General features: G+C 40.7%; 1 protein-coding gene across 1 annotated transcript in view; it reads left to right on the top strand.

Annotated features, from left to right (window-relative positions):
• Positions 1-25,836, top strand: part of celf4 (CUGBP, Elav-like family member 4) — a 1,368,200-nt gene extending 1,342,364 nt beyond the window's left edge. Inside the window, exon 14 of the mRNA XM_072252349.1 lies at positions 25,756-25,836. The gene's annotated coding sequence lies outside the window, so the exon portion shown is untranslated. The remainder of the gene's footprint in view (positions 1-25,755) is intronic.
• Positions 25,837-26,487: the final 651 nt, after the last annotated feature.

The raw sequence follows: 26,487 nt of genomic DNA, 5'->3' as shown, positions 1-26,487 counted from the left end.
TGTCTTAAGGGAGAAGAGAAAATAGTTGTCTTTATTTTTTATTGAAGTCAGTTTTAATGACTTTCACTGGTTTGTAAGGTGTGTGTATGCTAACTTTAGAAGAGAAAGTTGTGTTTTTAATAATTTTATATATATATATATATATATAATGGGTGACATACTTCTATCAGTCATATCAGAGCTAATGTTCACCATTGTGCTTTGCCCCTCACTCTTTCTGCTTGTTTCTACCCTCTCCCTCCAAATTCCTCACTTTCTCCTGGATGTGCCACTGAGCAGCACAAACGTTTACTAGAACATCACATCTTGGTGCTAATCAATTAATCTGAGGATTTGAATTTGAAATTGGGTTTATTCTTCTCAAACCTCCAGGATTTTCCCCTACCCTGATGCGGATTCCCTTTTCAGGATAATTTTCAGAAAAATTATTTATTTTTTTTAATTAGAGATGCAGCAGAGAACAGGCCCTTCCGGCCCAACAAGCTGCACATACAGCAACCCACCTATTTAACACTAGCCTACTCACAGGACCCAAGCGGTGGTGTGGTGGTCTCTGCACCAGACTTCAAGGCGAGTGGTCCTGGGTTCAAATCTGGTTGGCTCCTTGTATGCTTTCCATCCGCGCTGGTTTGGGTGTCAAGCTAGCAACTCGGCCTCGTCATAAACAGACAAATGCTACGAGGCGCGGAGAGGAACAATCAAACAATTTTCAATGACAAACTAACCTACTAACCGGTACGCATTTTGACTGTGAGAGGAAACCAGAGCACCCAGAGGAAACACACATGGTAACAGGGAGAAGTACAAACACCTTCAGAATGGCGCCAGAATTGAACTCCAAACTCCGAAGCCCCAATAACTGTAACAGCGTCACACTAACTGTTATGCTACCATGGCACCCATCAACGAAGTCTTAAAGAAGCAGACATGTGTAATCCAATGTCACAGGATACAGTTCTGATTCCGGAAGAACAGCATGGTGGAAATCAATAATCCAATAAAGAACGAGAATTCAGTCTGGCATTATTCCTAAGCTATACAGTTCAGTTCCTCATTGGGCAACATGCTACCCAACTGAGATATAAGCAATGTCTATCAGTGTTAGCTTTAAAACCTGCCAATACAGTTCTTCAATCAATACTGCAAAGCTACATATTCATTCTTTTCTCATTCTGGAAAAACAAAAATTCACAACTTCAGTAGCAAACTCCACTTTACATGAATCTAAAACAATGTTTTTTTTTAACTTTCGTATCTACAGGAAGTGGTGAAGGTGAATGTTGGCATTGATTTTATTTTTGAGGTCAGCCATGAAGAGTTATGTATTTGAAAGGAATATGCTGCTAAGAATCTGAACAGGGTTCCAGTAGGAGACCCCCAGCACGCTGAGCCTATTTTGTTTTGAAGTACGCACATTGAGAGGTGTTTTAACTCCATCTCAGCCATTGCACTACAACATAATGGATAATAATTCTCTGCAGCCCATAAAAATGGGAGAATTGTCAATACCCTAGGTAGTGATTCTTGCATCTCTAATTATTTTTAGCATATTATCTCAAACAAAGACACAGCAGAAGAAAGGAATTTAAATAGAAGAACTTTTGTGATGGGGGAGTGGAGGGCTAGAAGTGCTGTGTTGTGGAGTTTTGATGATATAAGTGCTTATTGATTAGCATATCAGTAATATAGTGCATTGTGCTGTTTATTGTTTCAAATATTGTTTAAGTTTTCTATGTTTCACACAATGCTGCAATTATACCAGCACTGGAAAATATTCTATTCGTATCTCTGTTTGTGAGTTCACCCACTTCACATGCTGGCCATGTTGTAATTTATTTGAATGAAGTTATAGAATAAATCTTGAGTCAGAACATGGAATATAGCACATCAAACAGTACAACACAGGAACAGGTCCTTCTATCCAAAATATTGTGCGGAACCAAATAAATTTGTAATCAAATGGCCAACTAGACTAATCCCTTATGCCTACACAATGTCCATATCCCTCCACTTTCCTCCAATTCACGTGCCTATCTAAATATATCTTAAACATCCCTATTGTATCTGCCTCTACCATCACCCCAGGAAGTGCACTCCAGGCACCTACCTCTCTTTGCAAAAAATGCTTCTCACATCTTTCAAATTGCCTTCTCTCACCTGAAATACATGCCCTCAGGTACTAAAGATTTCAACCCTGGTAAAAGTACTGTCTTTCTACTTTATCTATGCCTCTCAAAAACTTAAAGAATTTTATCAGGTGCTTTGTGTGCTTGTCTCAGCTCATTTCATTAGAACATACAAGTGGGATTCCTCATGATTCCAAACCAGATCCTAAATATTAAAGACTGACCCAACAAAGTTCATTTTGCCCCAAACTAAATGTGTGGTGGATTAAAGTTTCCAACAGGAGCAACCCAACTTCAACTTACCACAACCCAACCTCAACTCACTTCTAATTCATCATCTCCACAACTCAACTTCAACTCACCTCAAATTCAATGCCTCCACACCCCCACATTAAATCCCCTCAAAATCATCATCACCACAACCCAACCTCAACTGACATTGACTTCATTGCCTCCACAACACAATCTCACCTCAACTCCACTTCAACACCCCTACACCCCAACCTTAACTGACCTTGACTTCAATAACATAACAATCCAATCTCAACTCATCTTGACTACAACGCCTCCACAAACAAACCTCAACCCAATTCAATGCCATCAAAACATAATGTCATCACACCTTGACTTCATACCTCCACAACACAATTTCAACTAAAGACTTCAAAGTCTCCACTATCCAACCTCAACACACCTCAATTTCAATGCCTCCACAAACCAGCCTCAATTCACCTCAACCTCAATACTTCCACAACCATCATTTAACTAACCTCAACTCACCTGGACTTCTCCTCCACACACCAACAGCAACTCAACTCAGTGTCAATTCTCCACAACCCAACCTCAACTCACATCTAATTCATCATCTCCACATCCAAACCTAAACTCACCTCAGTTTCACTGTCTCAACAACCAAACCTCAACTCAGTTCTAACTAATTCAATATCATCATAAGCCAACCTTACCTCACATCATCCTCAATAGCTCCACAATCCACACTCAAATCACTTCATCCTCAACACCTCCACAATCATTGCATCCACAACACAACCTCAAATCAACTGGAATTCATATCTCCACAAACCAATCCCAACTATTCTTTACTTCAAAATCTTCACAATTCAACCTCATCTCACCTTGAACTGAATGCCTCGACAACTCACCCTCAGCTCATATTTAATTCATCCTCCACTCAACCAAACCTCAACACACCTCGACATTAATGCTTAAACAAACCAACTTCAATTCACCTTAACCACAATTCCTCCGAAACCAAATTTAACTCGCATGGATTTTGACACCTCAACATCTCCATTTCAACTCACTTCTTTGCCTCCACAGTTCAACCGCAACTCAAATTGACTTCATTGCATCCACAACCCATCTTCCACTCACCTCTGATTCTGCACCTCTAGAACCTAATGTCAGCTTACCACTAATTCACCGTCACCACAACCTAATCTCAAGTCACTTTGACCTCAATGCCTCAACTCAAATTCAACTCACCTCAACTTCAACACCTCCACAACCCAACCTCATCTCACCTCGACATTAACGCCACCACAATACAACCTCAACTCACATCAAATTCACAGTTTGTATTATGCAATCTCAACTCACCTCTCATTGATCGTCACAAATCAACCTCAATTCAACTCAATTTCAATGCCCCCACAACACAACCTCAGCCTACCTTAGCATCAATATCTCCACAACCCAGACTCAGCTCATCTCCACATCAGTACCTCCAGATACAAAGCTCAAGAAACCTTGACTTCAGCACCTCCATGCACCACCTCAACTCACCTCAACTTCAATGGCTCCACAACCGAACATCAACTCACTTCAACTGCAATTCCTCCACAATGCATCCTCAACTTACCTCAACTTCAATGCATCCACAACCCAACTTCCACTCATCTCTAATTCATCAGTTCTACAACCCAACTTCAACTCACTTCTTATTCTGCACCTCTTGAATCCAATGTCAACTCAGCTATAATCCATCATCACCACAACATCACCTCAATGTACCTTGACCTTAATGCCTCCACAACCCGAATTTAACAGACTTCTACTTCAACACCTCCACAACCCAACATCAACTCACCTTGACATCAATGCCTCCACAATCCAAAATGAACTCACCTGAATTCAATACATCCGCAATTCCATCCCACCTCAACTCACCTTGAACTCAGTGAATCCACAAACCAAAATCAACCCACCTTGACTCCAACACCTCAACTCATCTCGATTTCAATGCCTCTCCAACCCAACCTCAACTCACACTGACATTAATACCTGCACAACACAATCTCATCTCACCCCTAATTTATCATCTCCACAACCAAATCTCAATTCACATTGATTTCAAAGTCTCCATAACACAAACTCAACTCAACATCAATACCTCCACAACACAATCGCAACTCACATCTAATTCATCATCTCCACATCCAAACCTTAACTCACCTTTAATTCATTATCTCCACAACCCAAGCTGAACTCGCCATGACATCAGTCCCTCCATAACCCAACCTTAACTCACATCGCCCTTCATATATTCCAAATTCCACCTCATCTTCAACACCTCCACAGTTGAAATTCAACTCCCCTTGATTCCAACACCTCATCAACCCAACCTCAACTCACCTCATTTACAATGCCTCTACAACCTAATTCAGCTCACTTCAACTTCAATGTCTGCACAACCCAATTTGAACTCACCTCTGATCCTACACCTCTGGAACCCAATCTCAACTCACCTTTAATTCACCATCTCCAGATCACAAACTCAACTTCACACCTCCACAACACAACTTCAACTTACCTCAATTTCAATGTCTCCACAACCCAAACTCAACTCACTATGCTTCAAGGCCCCCACAATCCAACCATAGTCACCTTGACCCCAATGCCTCTACAAACCAATTTTAATCCACCTGGATTTTAACACCTCAACAACTCAACTCAACTCACCTCAACTTTAATGTCTTCACAATCCAACCTCAACTCAGCTTGACTTCATTACCTCCACAACACAAACTCAACTCACCTCATATTCATCATCGACACAAACCAACATCAGCTAATCTCATCTTTGATGCCTCAGCAACTAACCTTGACAACAGGGCCTCCACAGCTCAATCTCAACTCACTTTGACTTCACACCTCTGGTACCCAATCTCAACTCACCTCTAATTCATCATCTCCAAAAACCCAACCTCAACTCACCTCAATTGCAATCTCTTCATAAATCACAATTCAACTCACCTCTAATTCACACTTCCACAGCCCAAATTCAATTCATCTTGAGTTCAACAAGTCAACAAGTCAACCAGAATTCACTTCGATTTCAATGCCTCAATACCCCAACCTCAACTCACCTCAAATTCAATACCTCCACAATACAACCTCAACTCATCTCGACTTCTGTGCCTCCAGAACCCAGCCGAGGCTCACCTTGAACTCAATCCCTCCACAATCCAAACTCATCACAATTCACCTCGACTTCAATGCCTCCAAACACCAACTTCAACTCACCTCAACGTCAATGCCTCCAAACACCAACCTCAACTCACCTTGACTTCATTGCCTCCAAACACTAACCTCAACTCACCTCAACTTCAATGCCTCCAAACACTAACCTCAACTCACCTTGACTTAATTGCCTCTACTACCCAACCTCAATGTTGTTCACAATCCAACCACAACTCATCTCCACTTCAATGCAACCAAAATGCAACCTCAACTCCGATTCTACATGTCTAGAACCCAATGTCAACTCTCCACTAATTCATCATCAACCTATCATCATCTCACCTCTAATATATCATTTCCACATCCCAACCTCAACTCCCCTTGATTTCATGCCTCCACAACACATACTCAAATCACCTTGACCTCAATGCCCCCAGAAACCAAGTTCATCACACCTTGACTTCAACAACTCAACCTCAACTCACCTGGACTTCAATGCCCCCACACACCAAACTCAACTTACTTCAACTTCACCTCCACCCAGCAGCTTAAACTCACGTCAATCTCAGTGCCTTTATAACCAAACCTAAAACTCACCACTAATTCATTATCTCCACAACCCAAACTCAAATTACCTCTAACTCATCATCCCCAAAACCCAACCTAAATGCACCCACCTCAACTTCAAAGCATCCACAACCCAACTTCAACTGACCTCCACTTCAACAGCTTTACAATTAAACTTCAACTCACTTCAACTACAATGCTTACAACTCAAACTCAATTCACCTCAACTTCAATGCCTTCACAAACCAACCACTACTTAACTCTATTCACAATCTCCACAGAGCTGCCTCATCTCACCACATCCTCAATGCCTCCACAACCCAAATTCAACTCATCTCAATTTCAACACCTCCACAACCCAACCTCAACTCACTAGACTTAATGACTCCACAATCCAACCGCAACTCATGTCGACTTCAATGCACTTACAACCCAAACCGAATTCACCTCTAACTCATCATCTTCACAACCTAACTTCAATTTACCTCAATTTCTACACCTCCACAACTCACCTTTAGCTGACCATAACCTCAATAGCGTCACACCACAAATTTAACTCATATCAAATTCTACACCTCTACAGCACAACTTACCCTCATCTTGACTTCAATACCTCGACAACCCTACCTCAACTCACCTCAAATTCAATGCTTCTACAACCTAAGCTTAACTAACCTCTAATTCCTCATCTACCTCAACTCACCTCAAAATCAATAGCACAACAACCCAAAATCACCAAAATTCAATGCCACCACAATCCAACCTCACTCCCCACGATGTTAATGCCTCCACAACTCAACTTCAACTTATCCTGACTTCGATGCCTTCTCAACCCAACCTCAACACACCTCTAATTCTTGATCTACAAAACTAAATCTCAATTCAACTCAACTTCAATGCCTCCACAACTCCAGAACACATTTTAAACTCACCTCAACTTTAAAGCATCCACAATCCAACCTCACTCATCTCGACTTAAATGCCTCCACAATCCTAAATCAACTCAACTCTAATTCAACACCTACACAACCAATCCTCAATGCTTCTTCTTGACATCAATGCCTCCATATCCCAAAACCAACTCACCTCCACAATCCAACATCAGCTCAGGTTGACCTCAATGCCTGCACAACCCAACTTAACCTTGACTTCAACACTTCAACAACTCAACCTCAACTCTCCTCGACTTTAATTTCTCCACAACACAACCTCAACTGACCTCTAATTCATCATCTCCATGAACTAAACCTCAACTAACTTCATTTGCAATGGCTCCACAACACAACCTCACATCACAACGATTTCAATGCCCTCACAAACCAACATCAACTCACCTCAAATTTGTCATCTCCACAATCCCGCCTCAACTCACATTGATTTAAACACTTCCACAACACTCAATTTACCTCAACCTCAATGCCTCCATGCACCAAATCCTACTCACCTCAACTTAAAATACCTTCACAACATAGTCATAGTCATAGTCATAGTCATACTTTATTGATCCCGGGGGAAATTGGTTCAAATATCAAATCACATCTAATTAATCATCTCCACAACCCAACCTAATCTCAGCTAAACATCAATACTTCCAGAACCAAAGCTTAACACACCTCTAATTCAGTATCTCTACAACTGAACCAGAACTCATCGAAACTTTAATGCCTCCTCAACCCAACCTTAACTCAACTCGACGTCAATACTACCAGCACCCAACCGCAAAACCTCCAAAACAAAACATTGACTCATCTGATCATCACTGCCTCCACACCCCAACCTCAACTCACCTTGACCTCAACGCCTTCACAACCCAACCCAAACACAACTCGAATTTATAATCTCTACATCCTAACATTAACTCAGCTCTAATTCATCTCCACTCACCTTGACTTTAATGCCCCGCGACTCAAACTCAATACACCTCAATTTGGCTGCCTCCACAACCCAGCCTCAACTCGCCTTGACTTCTATACTTCCACAATACAACTTAAATACTCTTCAATTTTAATGCCTTCGCAACCCAATATCAACTCATCTCAAACTCAATGCCTCCATAAACCAAATTCAACTCACCTTAACAAACACCTCAACAGTCCATCCTCAACTCAAATCTATTCAATATCAGCTTACTTTGACCTCATTGCCTCCACAACCAAACCTCAACTCAACTTGATTTGAATACCTACACACCACAACCTCAACTCAACTCAACAGCAATGCCTGCACAACTTAAACTCAACTCATCTCAACTTCAATGACTCTTCAACCCAACTTCAACTCACCTTGACTTCAATGCCTCCACAAACCATCAGCAATTCAATTTCACCATATTTTCACAACCCAAATTCAACTTGACTTCAATGCCTCTATATCACAACCTCAGCTCAGCTCAGCTTCAATGCCCCATTACCCAACTTCAGTTCACGTTGACTTCAATACCTCCACACCACAGCCTCAATTCACATCCACTTCAACAACTCTACAATTCAAAATCATCTCACTTGATATTAACAACTCCACGTGCATACTCAACTCAACTCTATTCATCATCTCCACAAGTCAACCTCAGCTGACATTAACCTTAATGCTTCCACAACCCAAATTTAACTCACCTTGACTTCAATAAGTCTACAACCCAACCACAAATCACTAGCCTTCAATAGCTCCACAAACTAAATTCAACTCACCTCAACTTCAACGACTCCACAACCCAACATCTACTCACCACAACTGTGATGCTTCCACACCCAACCGTCACTCACCTTGAATTCAAAGCCTCCACAACTCAATTTCAACAAATCGACAACACAACCTCAATTCTTCTGAATTTCAATGCCTCCCCACACCATCCTCAACTCATCTGGACTTCGATGCCTCCACAACCCAATCTGAACTCACCTTAACGTCAATGGCTCCTCAACCCAACTTCAACTTATTTCAACTTTAAAGCCTGTACAACCCATCCTCAGCTCAACTGTTTTCATCATCTCCACAAGACAACCTCCACTTACCTCATCCTCAATGCCTTCACAACCAAACCTCAAATCAGCTCAACTTCAAAACCTCTACAACACAACATCAACTCACTTCAACTTTAATGCCTTTACAAACCATCCTCAACTCAACTCAGCTACATCTTCACAACCCAACTTCAAGTCAACTTGACTTCAGTGCCTCCACATCACGACCTCAATTCACATCTAATTCTTCAACTTTACAATACAACTTCAAGTCACCTCAGAATCTACACTTCTATGACCCAAACTCAACTCATCTCCAATTCTTGATCTCCACAACACAATCTCTACTCACCTAGACTTCAAAGCCTCCACAACCCAAATCAACTCGCCTCAACTTCAACACCTCCACAACCCAACTTCATGTCATTTCTGATTCCACACTTCTACATCCCAATCTCAGCCCTACTCCATTTCATCATCTTCATAACCCAATTTCAACACACCTCGACTTCAAAGCCTTTACAATCTAATCACAATATCAATACCTCCATAAATTAAACATAATTCACTCCGGCCTCAATACCTCCACAATTTAACCTCAACTCTACAAGACTTTAATGCTCCACAGCCCAATCACAACTCATTTCTACTTCAGTGCCTCCACAACCTAACTTCAACTCTATTTGCCTTCATAATGCACCCTCAATTCACCTTGATTTCAATACCTCCACAACCTAAATTCAACTCACCTCCACATCAATGCCTCCAGAACCCAACCACAACTCACCTCAACTTCAATCCCTCTGCAACTCAACTTCATCTCACCTTGACTTTATTGCCTCCCTAACCCAAGATCGACTCACTTTGGACTTCATTCCTCTACAACCCAGCCTCAACTCAACTTGACTTCAATGCTTCCACAATCCAACTACAACTCAACTCTGTTTCAACATCTTCACAATCCAATTCTCCACCTTTGATGCTGCCCTCACGCGCAGCCTCTCAACATCCAAGCTCACCCCATTTTCCTTATCAGTGATAGTTCCTCTTGTCCTTACTGACCACGCCTTGAAACTCTGCATCCAACAAATTATTCTCCACAACTTCTACCATCTCCAAAAGAACCCTACCACCGAACCTATCTTTACCTCCCCCTACTCTGTGCTTTCTGCAGGGATTGCTCCCTCATGATTCCTTTGTCCATTCACCTCTCCTCTTGTGCCACGACGAGGCTACCCTCTGGATGGAGGAGCAACACCTTATATTCTGCCTGGGTAGCCTCCAACATGATGGCACGAATATCAATTTCTCCCTCTGGTCAAAAAAAAATGTTTCCCCCTCCTCTCTTCTACTATACCCCACTCTGGACCCTTCTTCTCATCCGCTAATCACCTCACCCTGGGTCCCCCTTTTTCAAAGTCATTTTGTGGAATGGCTGAAACAGCTGAGCAGTGTCCAATTCCATCTTAATTAATTTGCCATTCACTTCTGGTGTAAAACATATTGCTTGACTATTGTTAATTTCCACACTGTAAATCTCAAGGCTACACAGTCCTGTACCACTCTTATCATTATCAGAGTTTTCATCAACAATATTCAGATCACTGCTCTTTTGAAACTAGAACTTGACTTGTTATCTTTTTCTCTTCCCTGTGCAGTCCATTTGATTTTGGCTGCTGACATGCTCTTTGTATGTATCCTACTTTGGTGCATTCTCTGCAAGTTTCACCTTTAAATCTGCATTTGTTTGGTGTATGCGTACTCCTACCACAATGGTAACACAATTTGTTCGGCCAGGCTACTTTCTGTTTAGACACTGCAATTTTGTTCAAGTTCACTTTCGTTCCTGACGGCAACTCAATTGCATCTCTGTCTGTGGTTTCCATTGAAACAGCAATTTTACATCCTCTTTTAAATGTTAGCTGTGTTAGGTGCTATTTTTGAATGCTTTCTTGTAAAATTCCACAAACTAAATGATCTCTTAGGGTATCATTAAGCCCACTGCCAAACTGGCAATGCTCAGGCAATCTCTTCAATTTAGCCACATAATGCTGAAATGCACTCCCCATCTTTTTGATTCCGCTTATGAAACCCAAAACATTATGCAATCTGCAATGGCATCAGTTCTGAATGTTCCTCCATCATTTTCACAATATCAGCAAAGCTCACTTTGGATGGCTTGGTTGAAGCAACTAAGCTTTGAAGCAAATGGTTTCTTTAAACCCAAATGCATTCACTTGTTTCTCATTGGCCATTTTATTTGCTTCAAAATATTGTTCAATTAGCTCAGTATACATGAGCTAGTTATCCCTTGTGGAATCAAATACACTAATCTTTTCAATGTAGCCAGCTATTTCTGCTTTTATTATGCTTAGTAACATGCTCAGTACTTATTCTTCATGAACCCACGAAATCTTTCATTTTCTGACTTTTTAAAATACTGGATGATGTCTTCCCTTCTAAAAGACATGTGCTGCACTACTGTTTTTTAAAAAAAGTCACCCACTTCTGCATGTGCTAGGCGTTTTTTTTCACTCACAGTTACTCACTGTGTTTTTTTTTTTGTTTGAGCATCTTGCTGTACTTCAACAGATTGATAGCAGTGTCTGGTTTGTTTCAAAAATACCTTGTCACCAATGTTATGTTTTATAACTTCAAAACATTAAACTAATTTAAAGTAAGACATGGGAGTCTAATTTTGTGTTTACTTTTAAGTGAGGGACAAACGTATCATGTGGTAGCATGATTACGTATGCAATTCATGTATTTTCACATATAACCCATAACGAATTGATTACTCAAATATTACGTAAACATTCAATACACAACACCCTCCTCCTTCCTGTTCCCCTATGGTCCACTCTCATCTCCTATCAGACTCGCTCCTCTCCAGCCCTTTCCTACCCACCTGTCTTCACCTATTGCCTTCTAACTATTCTCCTTCCCATTCCTCCACCATTTTATTCTGTAGTCTTTCCCTTAATTCCCTGTCCTGAAGAGGGGTCATGGTCAACCCATAGATGCTGCCCATTCTGCTGAGTTCCTTCAGCAATTTGTGTGTCTTGCTTACAACTCACCTTGACTTTAGTGCCTCCACAATCCAACCTCAACTTCCTTGACCTCATTGCCTCCACAACCCAACTCAGCTCACCTCGACTTAAACAACTCCACAAGCTGATGTTAACTTACTTCTGATTCTACACCTCTACAACCCAATCTCAACTCAACCCTAATTCATCATCTCCACAACCCAACCTCAATTCAGCTAAAATTCAATGCCTCCATATCACAATCTCAACTCACCTCTACTTCAATGCTTCCACAACCCAAATTCAGCTCACCTCTAATTCATTATCTGTGCGACCCAACTTCAAATCACCTCTGATTCTACACCTCTACAATCCAATCTCAACTCAACTAATCCATTATCCCCACAACCCAAACTCAATTTACGTTTACTTCAATGCATCCACACCCCAACTAAATCTCAACTCTTCATCACCACCACAATACAACTTCAATTCATCTTGAATTCAATGCCTCCACAAAACATCTTCAACTCAACTCAACTTCAATGTCCCCACAACCCAAGCTCAACTCACCTTGACTTCAATTCCTCTTCAACCTAACTGAGATTCTGCTTCCCATTCCGACATGTCACTTCATGGACTCTTCTACTGCCATGGTGAGGTCACACTCAGGTTGGGAAAGCAACACCTTATATTTCATTTGGGTAGCCTCTAACCTGATGGCATGAACACCAATTTCTTGAACTTCTAGTAATTGCCACACCCCTGTCACCATTCCCCATTTTCGTTTCCTTCTCTCACTTTATCTCCTTACCTGCTCATCATTTCCCTTTGGTGCTCCTCCCCCTTCCCTTTCTTCCATAGTCTTCGACCATCTCTTATCAGATTCTCCCTCCTCCAGCTCTTTTTCACTTTCACCTATCAACTTCCCAGCTCTTTACTTCACCTCTTCCCCTTCCCAGTTTCACCTGTCACCTACCACCTTGTACTTCTTTCTCCCATCCCCCTCCCTCACCTTCTTACTCTGACATTTTATCTTTTTTCCCAGTATTGATGAAGGGCCTCGGCCCGAAACATCGAATATTTACTCTTTTCCATAGACCTGGCCTGCTGAGTTCCCCCAGCATTTCGTGTGTGTTGCAACAGATGTGACTCCTTGGTTATTTTGAGCAGTGCCACTGCAACGTTCTGTTAAATGTTTTCAGCTTCGAACATGCTGAACTTTCTAAAGAAATGATTTTCTGTACATTTCTAAAGATTCTGTAAAAATCAAACTTGAGACATGCGCAGAGACGTATTTCTTAAGCCTTGGCAAGCCAAGAATTAACTGTAAGATATTGATCTTTCATTTCTGAATTGATGCTAACACAATACAGCTGGCCTCAAAGAGCCGTTAAAAGCTTTAAACTTAAAATGTCAAGTCAATTACTATTGTGTTTATTTTAAAACATGAAGAAAAATCTATTCCTGCTCTGCGCATTTCTGTTGACATTGGGAACGACGAATTCTTGACCATGGAAGCTTGAAGGATATTTTTTTGTTCAGTGAGATGGCTTGACGTCTCCTGACTTGCTGGTTCACGGACTGTAAGCTCTAAAAGAGGTCAAAGAGGGAGAGATTCAGACACGTCAAATACTCACTGATTTCCTCACTGAACAATACCGAGATTTGGGAAAGTAAAGCACATCATATAACATTAGCACTGAGGGAGGGAGAGTGTGCCACAGTGGAGTAACAGTTAGCACAACATGGAGTTCAGCTCCGTTCTGTGAGGACTCTCCGGATGCCCTCCCCATGGATTTTCCCCAGGTGCTCTGGTTTCCTCTCACAGTGCAAAGCTCGTTGTAAATTGTTCCGTAACTAGGTTATAGTTAATTGGGGTTGTGGGGTTGCTGCGGCAACTTATCTCAAAGGGCCAAAATGGCCTACTCCACTCTATAAAATAAACAAGGGAAATGTACCCGGAGAGAGGACATATACCAAGAGGTGATGAATTATAACCTAAAAACTCTCCAGTGGTCCAGAAATTTGTTTATCAGAACAGTCAAAATTCATAAACTTTTGTTTTGAAGTCATATATGTTTTATATCCACAAAATGTTTGTAATGAAATTATTTTCTTTCAAGTTATGATGTGTGGAACTTGCATGTTCTACCCTGACCACGTGGGTTTTGACAGGGTACTACGCCGACATACTAAATCGACAACTGTCCTAGTGGCAATAGAATTAAAGCGGAGTTGGTGAGCATGTGTGAGAGAATAGTTTTCCGGGGCACAGGGATATAGGGAGAGATGAATAGGATTGCTCTGTTGGGAGCTGGAATGGACTGAATTGCCTCCATTGTTGTAGTAAATCCTTAGATCTCAAATATAGACATCTCCCGCAATTGGAAAAAGGATCATAGTCTGGTGTGTAAAGTGAAAAGCTGTCATTATTTCGCTTTTCTCTATAAAATAGTTTTATTTCTATTTTAGCTTTTATATATAATTTCATTGTGGAGTTCTTGGCTTAGACTATGTATCAGGATAGTGGAGGTCCTATCTTACATGGTTGTCATTTGGAAGGTACAAAACCCAACTAAAAGGAAGCATTTGACATGATTGCTTGGAAAGGTAAAAAGTGGTGTAGGTAAGAGTCAAGAATCTTATTTCCAGGCATGGTAGTATATCCAGACACTCTATTTCTACCTTCTCTTGAAACGTGTGCATTACCGACAAGGTCACCGATTAATGTTCAGATCTGTAATATCCCTGAAAAGGTGGTGAGAAACTGCCTTGTTCAGTCACTGTGTCCTTGTTGTTAAAGTTCTACCCCAGATTTGATTTAGAGATGAACTTTTCAATGTTAATGCTTGTCTAAAACCTTTCATTTCTAATTACAATTTTTTAATGGTCTAACAGTTCTTCCAAACTCTGAACTTCATTTATGGTGACTTTCTTTTGTCCTCAAATGTGACAGGCTGATGTGGGAAGAGCTGGTTCCATAGATTTGGATAGAACCAAATATATGCTGTAGGTATAAGGATGCAAGCCAAAGGAAGTGGTTGAAGCGGGTACGTTAATAACATTTGGGCAGGTGGATGAATAGGAAAGGTTTAGATGGATATGGGGAAAATGCAGGCAAATGGCAAATGGGACAAGATTTTGTGGGCATCTTGATTAACATGCACCAGAAGGGCCGAACGGTCTATTTTGTGCCGTGTAACTCTATGATTCTATTTGGCTATCATGTTCCTTGACAATTGAAACTAAGGAAAGAGTCCAAAGATATTAATCAAAAAGGAAAATCTTAAGTTCATCTTAATCTCAAGAGAGTTAACACATGTAAGTTCTAAACTTTGAGGTAACAAAATTTGATTGAAGGTAGACTGGTGGGCGTGGTGTATATGGATTGGACGTTGGACAAAGTTCCTATGGTAGGCTCATCCAGAATGTCAGGAGGCCAGGAACCCATGAAAACTTGGCTGTGTGGGTGCAGAACTGGATTACCCACTGAAGGCAGAGGCTGGTAGTAGATGGAGCTTGTTCTATGTAGTGGGTGGAGACTGGTGGTGTTCTGTCTGACACCTCTTGCTCTTCGTAATTTTTACAAATGATTTTGATGAGGAAGTAGAAGCGTGGGTTAATAAGTTTACAGATGGTATGAAAGTTGGAGGTGAAGATAGTAAACAAGGTTGTCATAAGTTACAATAGGGTATCAACAGAATGCAGAGTTGGGTGACAAAGCGGCAGATGAAGTTCAATCCAGAAAAATGTGAAGTGATCTGCATGAAACCAGAGTACAAGCTTAATGATAGGATTGAAAGCAGTGTGGAGGAGCAGAGGGGTGTTGGGGTCCACATCCATAGATCCCTCAAAGTTGCTGTACGAGTTGACAGGGCAGTTGAGAAGGCCATGGCATATTGGCCTTCATTATTTGGGGGACTGAGTTCAAGAACCATGTGCTCCGGAAACGCTGGTTAGTGTGTGAGTATTGCATTCATTTCTCATTGCCTCATTATAGGAAGGATGTAGAAGCTTTAGAGAGTGCAGAGGAGGTTTACCCAAATGCTGCCAGGATTGGAGAGTATGACTTATGAGGATAGTTTGGTGAGCTTGGGGTTTTCTCTTTGGAGAGATGGAGGATGGGAGGCAACTTGATAGAGAATTATGAGAATCAAAAGGTGTGTGGACAAACAGCACCTTTTCCCAGGGCAGCAATGATCAACATCAGAGGACAATCGATTAATACAAGTGAAGAAAATTTAGGGGAGATATCCAAGGTATGCTTCTTTGTGGTGCCTGCCTTGAATGCACTTCAGGGTTGGCCATAGAGGCTGATGCTACAGGGACGTTTAAGAAACACTTAGAAAGGCAAATGGAAGTTGATGGCTTGTGTGTGAGGGAAAGGGTAAATTGATCATGGAGTCAGTTTATATGGGTCAACGCAACATCATGGGGTGAAGGACCCATACTGTGCTGTACTGTTCTATGCTCTATATTAAAACAATTACAGCACGGAAACAGGCCATCTCAGCCCTTCTAGTCCATGCCGAACTCTTACTCCCACCTAGTCCCACCGACCTGCACTCAGCCCATAACCCTCCATTCCTTTCCTGTCCATATAGCTGTCCAATTTAACTTTAAACGACAACATCGAACCTGCCTCGACCACTTCTGCTGGAAGCTCATTCCACACAGCTACCACTCTCTGAGTAAAGATGATTCCCCTCATGTTGCCCCTAAACTTTTGCCCCTTAACTCTCAACTCATGTCCTCTTGTTTGAATCTCCCCCTGAAGCTTTGAATAGAAATTACACAGTAAATGCAGGGGGCTTATTTATTTATTTATTGAGCTACACTACAGAATGGACCCTTCGAGCTGCACTTCCCAGCAACCCCCAATCATGGGACAATTTGCAATCACCAAAATTAATCTACCAACCAGTATGTCTTTGGACTGTGGAAGGAAACCGGAGCACCCAGAGGAAACCTAAGTGGCCACAGAGAGAATGAACGAACTCCTTACAGACAGCGGCGGGAATTGAACCTGGGTTGCCTGGCACTGTAAAGCGTGGTGGTAACCACTGCACTACTGTGCCAACCCTATGCAACAAGTCAAGCAGCACCTGTGGAGAGAGACAAGGAGAATCAGCTTTCAGGTGGCTGACATGAATCTGACTTTAGTTCAGATTTTCAGAACCTGAAGCAATTCCCCCTGTACAGTTGTGGTCAGAAACCATACGGAGTTCTTTGTTCAGTTTTGGGAGACCTCCAAGAGGACCACAATCTTATCATTGGGTTTGGAGGCTTGCGTGCCTCAATGACCCTGAGAGCTAGGGCTTTAGGCTTTGGCTCTAGGTAGGGGCTCCATGTCAAAAAGGTCAAAGGGTAGAGGGCAGACCAAGAGTGGTCCACCAGTCCTCCAGGCTCAGGGATTCATCTTAGGGCTAAAACCCTGACTGGTCAAAAGACAATTGTTACAGAAACAGCAGTGAAGAATCCTTCTATACAGACAGAGATGGAGGACCTTCATTGCTGCCCTAGACACCAGAGGCATTACATACAGTAAATAAATAGATCTCAGGAGAACCTGAAAGGCAAAAAGCACAGACACACAAGAACAATATCATCTTCGGGACAATATGACAGTGGCAAGTTGCCTGAACTTGTTTTGTATTTCCTTGAGCTAGAAGGTTAAGGTAATTTATTTGAGACATTTAAAATGATAAAGGGATTTGAAATGATAGTTATATTGAATTATAGAATAATTTAGCACAGAAAGAGGTCATGTTACTGCCAGCTCTTTGAAAAAGTAATCTTTTTTATTCCAGGCCCCTGCCCTTTCATTAGAGGCCTGCAAATACTTCCCCTTCAAATATTTATTCGATTCTCTTTTGAAAGTTATAATTACAGCTGCTCACCACACATTCAGTCCTTCAGATAATACAGCGAGCAGAGTAAGTAAATAGAGTCGAAGCATCTAAGCAAATTTACAATGTTGCCAGAGGACTGAATACCCACGTCTGTCCCTATGTCAGTTATGAAAAAACTATAAAAGAACCACTGACAGGGAAGATGCCTTGAAGTTGGAATATTGTGCCCCTTATCGAAGAAAAGATGTGCTGGCATTGGAGAGAATCCAGAGGAAGTTCATGAGAATGATTCCGAGAATGAAAGGATTAACGTATGAGGATTGTTTAATGGCTCTGACTGGGGCTTAGAATGAGGTGGGATTCTCCTTGAAACCTATTGAATCTTAAAAGGCTTAGATAGAGTGGGTGTGGAGAGGATGATTCCTATAGTGGGGGAGTCTAAGACCAGAGGGCACAGCCTCACAATCCATTTAGACAGAGATAAGGAGGAATTTCTTCAGCCAGAGAGTGCTGAATCTGTGGAATTCATTGCCACAAACGACTGTGGAGGCCAAGTCATTAAAGCAGAGGTTAATAGGTTCTTGCTTAGTCCATGCATCAAAGGTTACAGGGACAAGGCAAGAGAATCAAACTGAGAGATTAATAAATCAGCCATGATGGAATGACAGAGCAGGTACAATGGGCCAAATTGCCTGACTCTGTCCTATGTCTTATTATCTTAACTTCACCCTGGTCAATGCTGCTAAACTCTGCATATTTTGCTCTGTTTCTGAAATGTAGTTTGTTAAGTCAAAGTAATGGATTTTGGAAGCCATGTTCCTTCTCTTGAGCACTGCCAGTGGGAGACAAATGTAGATAGAAGATTACAAAGTATACCTAGAAAAACATTGCGATGCTCAATTAATACCACTGGCTGTCAATTTGTGTCCACCACTGAGCTGGGAGCACATTGGCTGTTCCCGCAAGGGACTATCATGGTGGTTTTCTCTCTATCCTCTTCCTTTAAAAGGACTTTCTGACTAGTCCATTATATGGTTGTATTGGCACATGTGAAATGCAGCTTGTAAATTATTCAAGAATCTCTTTTATCACTTAGGCCTTTGTTGTTTAGTGAGGGAAAGCATCAAGTCATTCAATTGTCCAGGGAGTAATCACTGCTAGTAACTAAGCTACTCTTCACTGATGTTTCATGTAGAATTCAATAAGATGGGACTAAATTGAGAATTTAAGTAATTAACTTAGGAAACAAAACAAAAATTTGCCTTACTAGTCAGCTATCTTGGTAAGTTAGACTTTCTCGAAACATTAAAAAGAGATTTGACATTTCCTGAGCAGGAGGATATTAGATAGTACATTTCACACAAGTTCCATGTTCTTTCAGTAACGTTAATAAGTAGCCATGGCCTCCTGGGATTTGCTTGGTTGCCTGTTAGAGGTAATGAAATAATTTAAGGGAATTTCTTGTGAATAGAGACACCAATGTGTTTCTGACCTCTTGCCCTTCTTAGAAGTTTATATTATTGTAGGATTTTGTGAATAAGACATGGAAGAGCCGTTCTTATTTTTACTTTTAGTTATTTATTTATTTAGATACAGCACAGAACAGGGTGTTACAGCTCTTCAAGCCAGGCTGCCCAACAATCCCTGATCTAACCCCAGCCTAATCACGGGACAATTTACAATGACCAATTAATCTCCCAACAGGTACGTCCTTGGACTGTGGGAGGACACTGGAGCACTCAAAGGAAATCCACACAGTCACAGGGAAGATGTACAAACTCCTTACAGGCAGCAGTGGGAATTGAACCTAGGTCACCGGTACTGTAAAGCCTTGTGCTAATGCCCCTAGCATTTTACGTGCTTAACAAAAGCCGCAGCCCTTTACTTCCATTATGAACAAATCAAAAGCAGTCACCTTACAGTAACATCAGTATGACAGACACTGTCTCTTTAACAACTCAATGATGGTGTTTGTGAATTATGTAAAACGGTTTCTATTATACATTACCCTAAGTTATTACTAACTAAGCAGTACTGAAATAGTACCCAGCAATGTTTTCTTCTTCCTAGTTTAGAGATTCATAAGTAACTAACTTTAACCTGGTTAAGACCTATTAACACTGCCTTTCCTTGTTTCACACAATGATGTGTTGCAGAAAGCCAAAAGAAGAGACTCCTCAATTGATTTTAATGCCAATGTATTGATATCACACTGTGAACTACAAGTATAAAAAATATGCCAAGGTGATAGACAAAAAGACTGCAGAGTAACACACAAAATGCTGGAGGAACTCAACAAATCAGGCAGCGTCTCTAGAGAGAACTAGAGTCAACGTTTCTGTCCACAACCCTTCATCAGAAATGTAAAGAAAGCCAAGATAAGAAGGTGTGGGGGGGAGGAGAATCAGAACCAGGTTTATTTTCAATGGCATGTGACGTGAAATTTGTTAACTTCACATTAGGTTAGGAGTAAAAGCTGGAAGGTGATTGGTGAAGCCAAGTGAGGGAGAAGGTTGGTGGGATGAAGTGAGAAACTGGCAGAAGTGAAAGAAGTAAGGGACTGAAGAAGAAGGAATCTGATAGGAGAGGAGAGTGGACCATGGGAGAAAGAGACTGCAGATGCTGGAATCTAAAACTAAAAGGGAACACTGGAAGAATTCAATGGGTCAATCAGCTGAGTTCTTCCATTTTTCTGTTTTTATGTTAAAGTGTAATCTCTTTACCTCTTTGTATCTGGGAAAGGAAGTATTGTAATGATGTCAAAAAAACTGAAAAACATTGGCACCTATGGTTAAAAGGTTTATAAAAAGCAAATAGTTTTTCTATTTGTAAGATTATGCTAAGCAAAGATAAATGGTGATTTTTTTAAAAAAATTCTGTCAGGTCGTGGTAGAATTCCTTTCTTTAGCAATCATTTGGTCCTTTAAGACAAAATCCATAGAGTTCCAAAAAGAAAAGTTACCTCAAGTTCTTGTCCTTACTGAAGCCAACTCAGGACTGAAGAATTCCTGGGCATTCCTACTTCTTTCATGACAAAGGAGTTGGCTCAGGAGAAATGATCTTTAGCTTTAAGTTCCTTCTTCCCTGTGTAACTGTAATTTATTTTGATTTGCTAGTGTGATTTTTCTTGCTAGTATTCCAACTATATGAATAGTTACTTTCTTTTTCATTTGATGAACAGAATACTAGTCTGACTTTGGGATGCAAGTCTGTAATAACTGGGTGAAGAATTGAAATATCATTACACTGTAACCAATGTCTGTCTGCTGTCATGCATTTAATCATGTTTTGTTTAGTATTCACTGCATACATCATTACATGACTGTTAACCATGTGTTTGTAATTTTATATGCCTTTGCAAGGCTTCATCGATTTCCTTGAGTTTGTTTTCTTACTTTTCGATTGCAAGTATTGCTTTTGACTGATGCTGTGTTTGGTACTTTTCCCCCTCCAAAAAACAAAAATTCTTTTCTTCTTTTGTCATTCGAACAAAAACCAAACCAAGCAGAGACAGTCATAACCCCGCAGTCTCAGGCTGTAGGAAAAGTATCCATAACAATGAAATGGAGAAAACGGTCCAGTGCGTAAGTTCTGTCAACTAGAAGTTAAAGTGTGATCTGATGGCGTCATGTAACGAGCTCAACAATTGGTTGCATGACATGCCGTCAAGTTTCGTGAAGGTGCTGTGAAAGCATTTTTCTTGGATGTTGTATCAGTTACTGATTGGCCAGTCATGATCACATGTGCCTTTTGACTGTGTGCTGCCACTATTCTTGCTGTGCTCATTTTCAGTTTAGTGTTTGCGGTGGTTATTTTGATAATAATTATTACTTTCGTTTCTTTTATTTTCTTTCAGTCCTGTCAGCTTTCTTCGCTTCTTTAGATGTCACATAAAACATTGATCCCCAATCCCTTTATTTTAAGAAAAATACAAACGAGGTTTAACTGTATAATAAAATTTGTGGTTGATTTCTTTGCACTGAAAATATTGTGATTTGTTTATTTTTCGGAGTAGGGGGCCTTTTTCATTTGAAGTGACTAGGACAAAAAAAAAATAGTTGGACACCAGCAGTCATAACCCAAACGTTCACAAATGAGATAAAATGGCCGATCGTGCCCAGTAATTTCAGATTCATTTTTAGTCGTATGTAAAAACAGTCAGAACAATGGTGCTTCTTCTGTGCAACTGAAAAAGGGTCCTGTGAAATTGTTTTTTATTTTTGCTGTTGTAATTGTTCGATTGCTGTGTATGGTTTGCTCTTTGTTTAACCAACAGTGTGGGAACCTGCCAGCATGGATTGATATTCTGCATGTCACTTCCACTAAAGTGGATCATTGCAGTTCTAGTATCTATGGTATTAAAACTGTAAGCGGAATCTGCCTGCTAGCTGTAGACAGAACTGCTGTGAGATCTTTGGATTAATATTACCTCTGACGTTTAATATAAAATTGCACATTTTACAAAATATAACTGAATTTCTTAAAGAGACAGTATCCCAAAGGCCGGCCTAGACTGAAGGCTAAAAGTGTCCATAAACATCTCTTTAAGTATATCTTTCAAATACTGCAGCCTTCTCAAAATGTTTTGTGAGCTTCACTCTTCTCTGATGTCCTGACACTATTTTTCAAAGTTCAAAGTAAATTTATTATCAAAGTATGTACAATATACATCACCATATACTTTAAATGTAAAGTAAAAAAAGAAAGTGCTTAAAATACTCACCTGGTAGCATCTGTCTTCATTTGATGAATGGTCCCTGAATTTTCTCTCCGTCCACAGATACTGCCTGAACTGTTGAATATTTCTAGCACTTTTTTTCTTGTTATTTCAAATTGCCGGCATCTGCATTTTTTTTGTCTTCTCAGTTTTTAAATGTACTGTTAGTTTTGGATCTCTTTTGGATCTAATTCCTGATGAAAGGGCCAGTGATGAACTGTTCTCTCACCGTAAAGAGCAGAGAAGACACGATGGGCTGAATGGCCTAATTCTGCTCCTATGTCTTAAGATTTTATAAATCTACATACTCCTAGAGCTCGTCACAATAAATGTCCCTAAATTCAGTTTAGATCTTTACGAAATTATCATATGCTGACTATTGAACTAATGCTCCAAATTTACTTTAAGCCCTTTTGCAAGCACCAGCTGACACCAGATACTAGCCTCTTGACTCCTGTTTGCACCATTGCCAGGGCTTGAATTCCACCCTTTAATTAGTTACAAAGTGAGACGTCACAGAACATTGAACTTGGAATATAGAACAGTTCAGCTCCACACAGGCCCTTTGGGCTACGATGCTGTACCAACCTTTTAACCCACTCTAACACTTCCCTCCCGCATAGTTCTGCATTTTTCTTTCAACAATGTACCTATCAAAGAGTCTCTTAAATATCCCTAATATATCTGCCTCTACCACCACCCCTGGCAGTGCATTCCATGGACCCGCCACTTACTGTGTAAAAAACAACTACCTCTGACACGTCCCCCACACTTCCCTCCAATCACTTTTAAATTATGCCATCTTTCCACTCTGGGAAAAAATGCACTGGTTGTCCACTCTACTTATGTCCCTTATCACCTTATACTCCACTATCAAGTTACCTCTCATCCTCTTTCTCTCCAAAAGAGAAAAGACATAGCTCGTTCAACCTTTCCTCATAAATGCTCTCTAATCCAGGCAGCATCCTGGTAAATCTCCTTTGCACCCTCTCCAAAGCTGCCACATCCTTCCTACAATGAGGCGACCAGAACTGAACACGATACTCCAAGTGTAGTTCAATCATAGTTTGTGGAGCTGCAACATTACCTCGCGGCTCTTGAGCTCAATTCCCCAGCTAGTGAAGGTCAACATGCCAAAGAGCTTCTTAACCACCGTATCAACTTCGAGGGATCGATGGACATGGATTCTAAGATCCCTCGGTTCCTCCACACTGCTAAGAGTCCTGCCATTAGCCTCATACTTCCACATTCAGGTTTCACCTTCCAACGTGAATCACTTCACACTCATCTGCCTGATCTCAGCCTCACTCTCCAGGTCATACTCCCTCAGGCTTAGCAGAACACTCCTTCATTTTATTCTCTTTGATGATTGCCATTTCATTATGGCTGACGGCAGCAGCTTGAGCAACACACATAGTCTTATCCCCGGCTGCCCTTCCTTGAAGCCTATGATAATCCTTTAATCCCGCACATTTTAATACAGCATCAATTTTTTTTTTCTGTCCAGCGCATTGAGTGCTGCTGCAGGATTTGGTCAACTATAATTCATTGCAAAATTAGCTCCTAACTACAACACAGCAACAGCCGATTTGTCCAATAGGTCCATGCAAGTATCTTTGCTCCATTCCTCTCATCAGTCTTTTGGCTCAAACTTCCTTTTGCAGTTTATTCCCTTAAATATATACATGGATGCTTTGCTTTCCTTGTTGCAATGAGTATCACTCACTAACTGTGATTTGGTAAGCAACTCTTAGTCATTTAGATTTAGAGATACAGAATGGTAGGTAACAGGCCTTCCTGGCCCAATGAGCCCGCACTGTGCAATATACCTATGTGACAGATTAATCTCCCAACCCGTACATCTTTGGAATTTATGAGGAAATCGGAACACCTGGAGGAAACCCACGCAGACAAGGGGATAACATATACAGTATATTCCTTACAGGCAGCAGCAGAATTGAACCCAAGTCATTGGCAATATAATAGCATATTGCTAACCACTATGCTACTTTGCCATCCCAAATAATTTTATATTTTGTAGCCTAGTATTGATGCTATAATTACTTGAGCCCTTAATTTCTGCAACAAAACTTAATTTTCCATGACATGTAACCTCTGCAGTGGAGGGGGCGGTTGCAGGGTAGGTCTGCAGTGCTTGTCCCTGACCACTGAACAAATCGTGAAATTGCCTTGTGCAATTGCACACAACTTGCAGTCCTCTGGCATCAAAACACTGCTGACTGACAGGCAATCAAATTGATATGATCACTTGGTGGTGAGAGTAGAACAAGCCCAAGCCTTGGGTGGGGGGGGGGGGGGGGCGGATAAAAATGGACATGGTTTAGCCGACTGTCAAATTGCCCTGAATGTTTCTGGCACTCAAAAAGATTAAGAAATATCCGAAACCTATTAAAACTTATCTGAAAAATAAAATCAAAACATGTTAAATACATTTAAACACACTTAAATAACATTGGAAAATTGAACTATTTCTTACTCAAGTTCCTCACAGACCTGTACGAGGTGAAGATAGCTCTTTTCCATTAAGAACAGGAGCAGTCTGCCCCCAGCATAACAGCGTATGGATAGATCCCTGGTGTATATGGTAGAAATTGCTGTATTCAATGAGGACTCCTGTTTTGAATCACACTTGGACAATGACCTGAAACATTTGGCTGTACCTGTGGTACTTCTGCATGTGTGCAGACACCCCAAAGAGGCATTCAGGAGTCAACAACTACCCACACAACTTTTCATACAAATCCAGGTTTTGATTTTCTATTCAAACCACAAACCTATCACACAAATACATGCAGGCAATGCCTAAAATCATTTGATATTTTGAAAAGGCTGAAGGGTCACAAAAAAGTACGCTTAGCAGATGTTGTCCCCTGATTGAAGGCAGAAAAAGGCAGGATGCTGTTTCTTTAGATTATGCTTTCATTAAAGTATTATTGATGTAGATTGCTGCATGCATACTCCATCTCTAATCTATATTATCTTGTCTTCATCTTTTAGGGCGGAAACTGGAGAGGACCGCATGTACAAAAAAATAATAAAAGTACTGTTAAATAAACCTTTGGACATATCAGCATACGCCAATCAAGCTGAGGACTTCTTCAGACTTTTATCTTTGACTGCTCTGATTGTTTAGACTGTTAAGTCTCTTCAAAATGTATCACTTCTGCTGAAGGATGAGTTTTGAACGCCTGAAAGGAGAAAATATATTTAAAAAAAGATACTAGGAGCTTGTAGAGCAACAAGTTGATAAGGAGTGCCTGTTGTCATCATGGATACTGTTGTCATGGTCACACATGGCAACAATCACTATAAGTATCTGTCATTCCTTAGGTATTTTAGGGACCAAAGGACCAAACTTTTTATTGCAGACTTGTAGTCGTATGTAAATTATGGATTTCTTTCCTTCTCTCACTGTTCCTAAAACAGTCTGAAGAGTTTATCTTGAATTGTAAAAAAGTAATCTAATAATAACAATAATAATACATACATAACTGCTTTTAATTAAGCAAGATTGTAGTTCTTTGATACTTTGGGAAGCACTTTGGTATCATTAATTCAAGTAAGTAGTTTTCATATGGTTTTCTGTAACTTTCGTGAGGACTGAACATTTGAGATTGGCTTAACTGTGATCTGTGGGAAGCAAAAAAAAATACTGAGTGAGGACTATTTTGGAAATAGAATTATTGCTTGAAAATGGTTCATTGTGTTCTTAATCTTCCCTTAAAAAAG

This window comes from Mobula birostris, chromosome 3, assembly GCF_030028105.1.
Source record: "Mobula birostris isolate sMobBir1 chromosome 3, sMobBir1.hap1, whole genome shotgun sequence".
Lineage (NCBI taxonomy): Eukaryota > Metazoa > Chordata > Chondrichthyes > Myliobatiformes > Myliobatidae > Mobula > Mobula birostris.
This window is presented reverse-complemented; position numbering and strand designations above follow the sequence as displayed.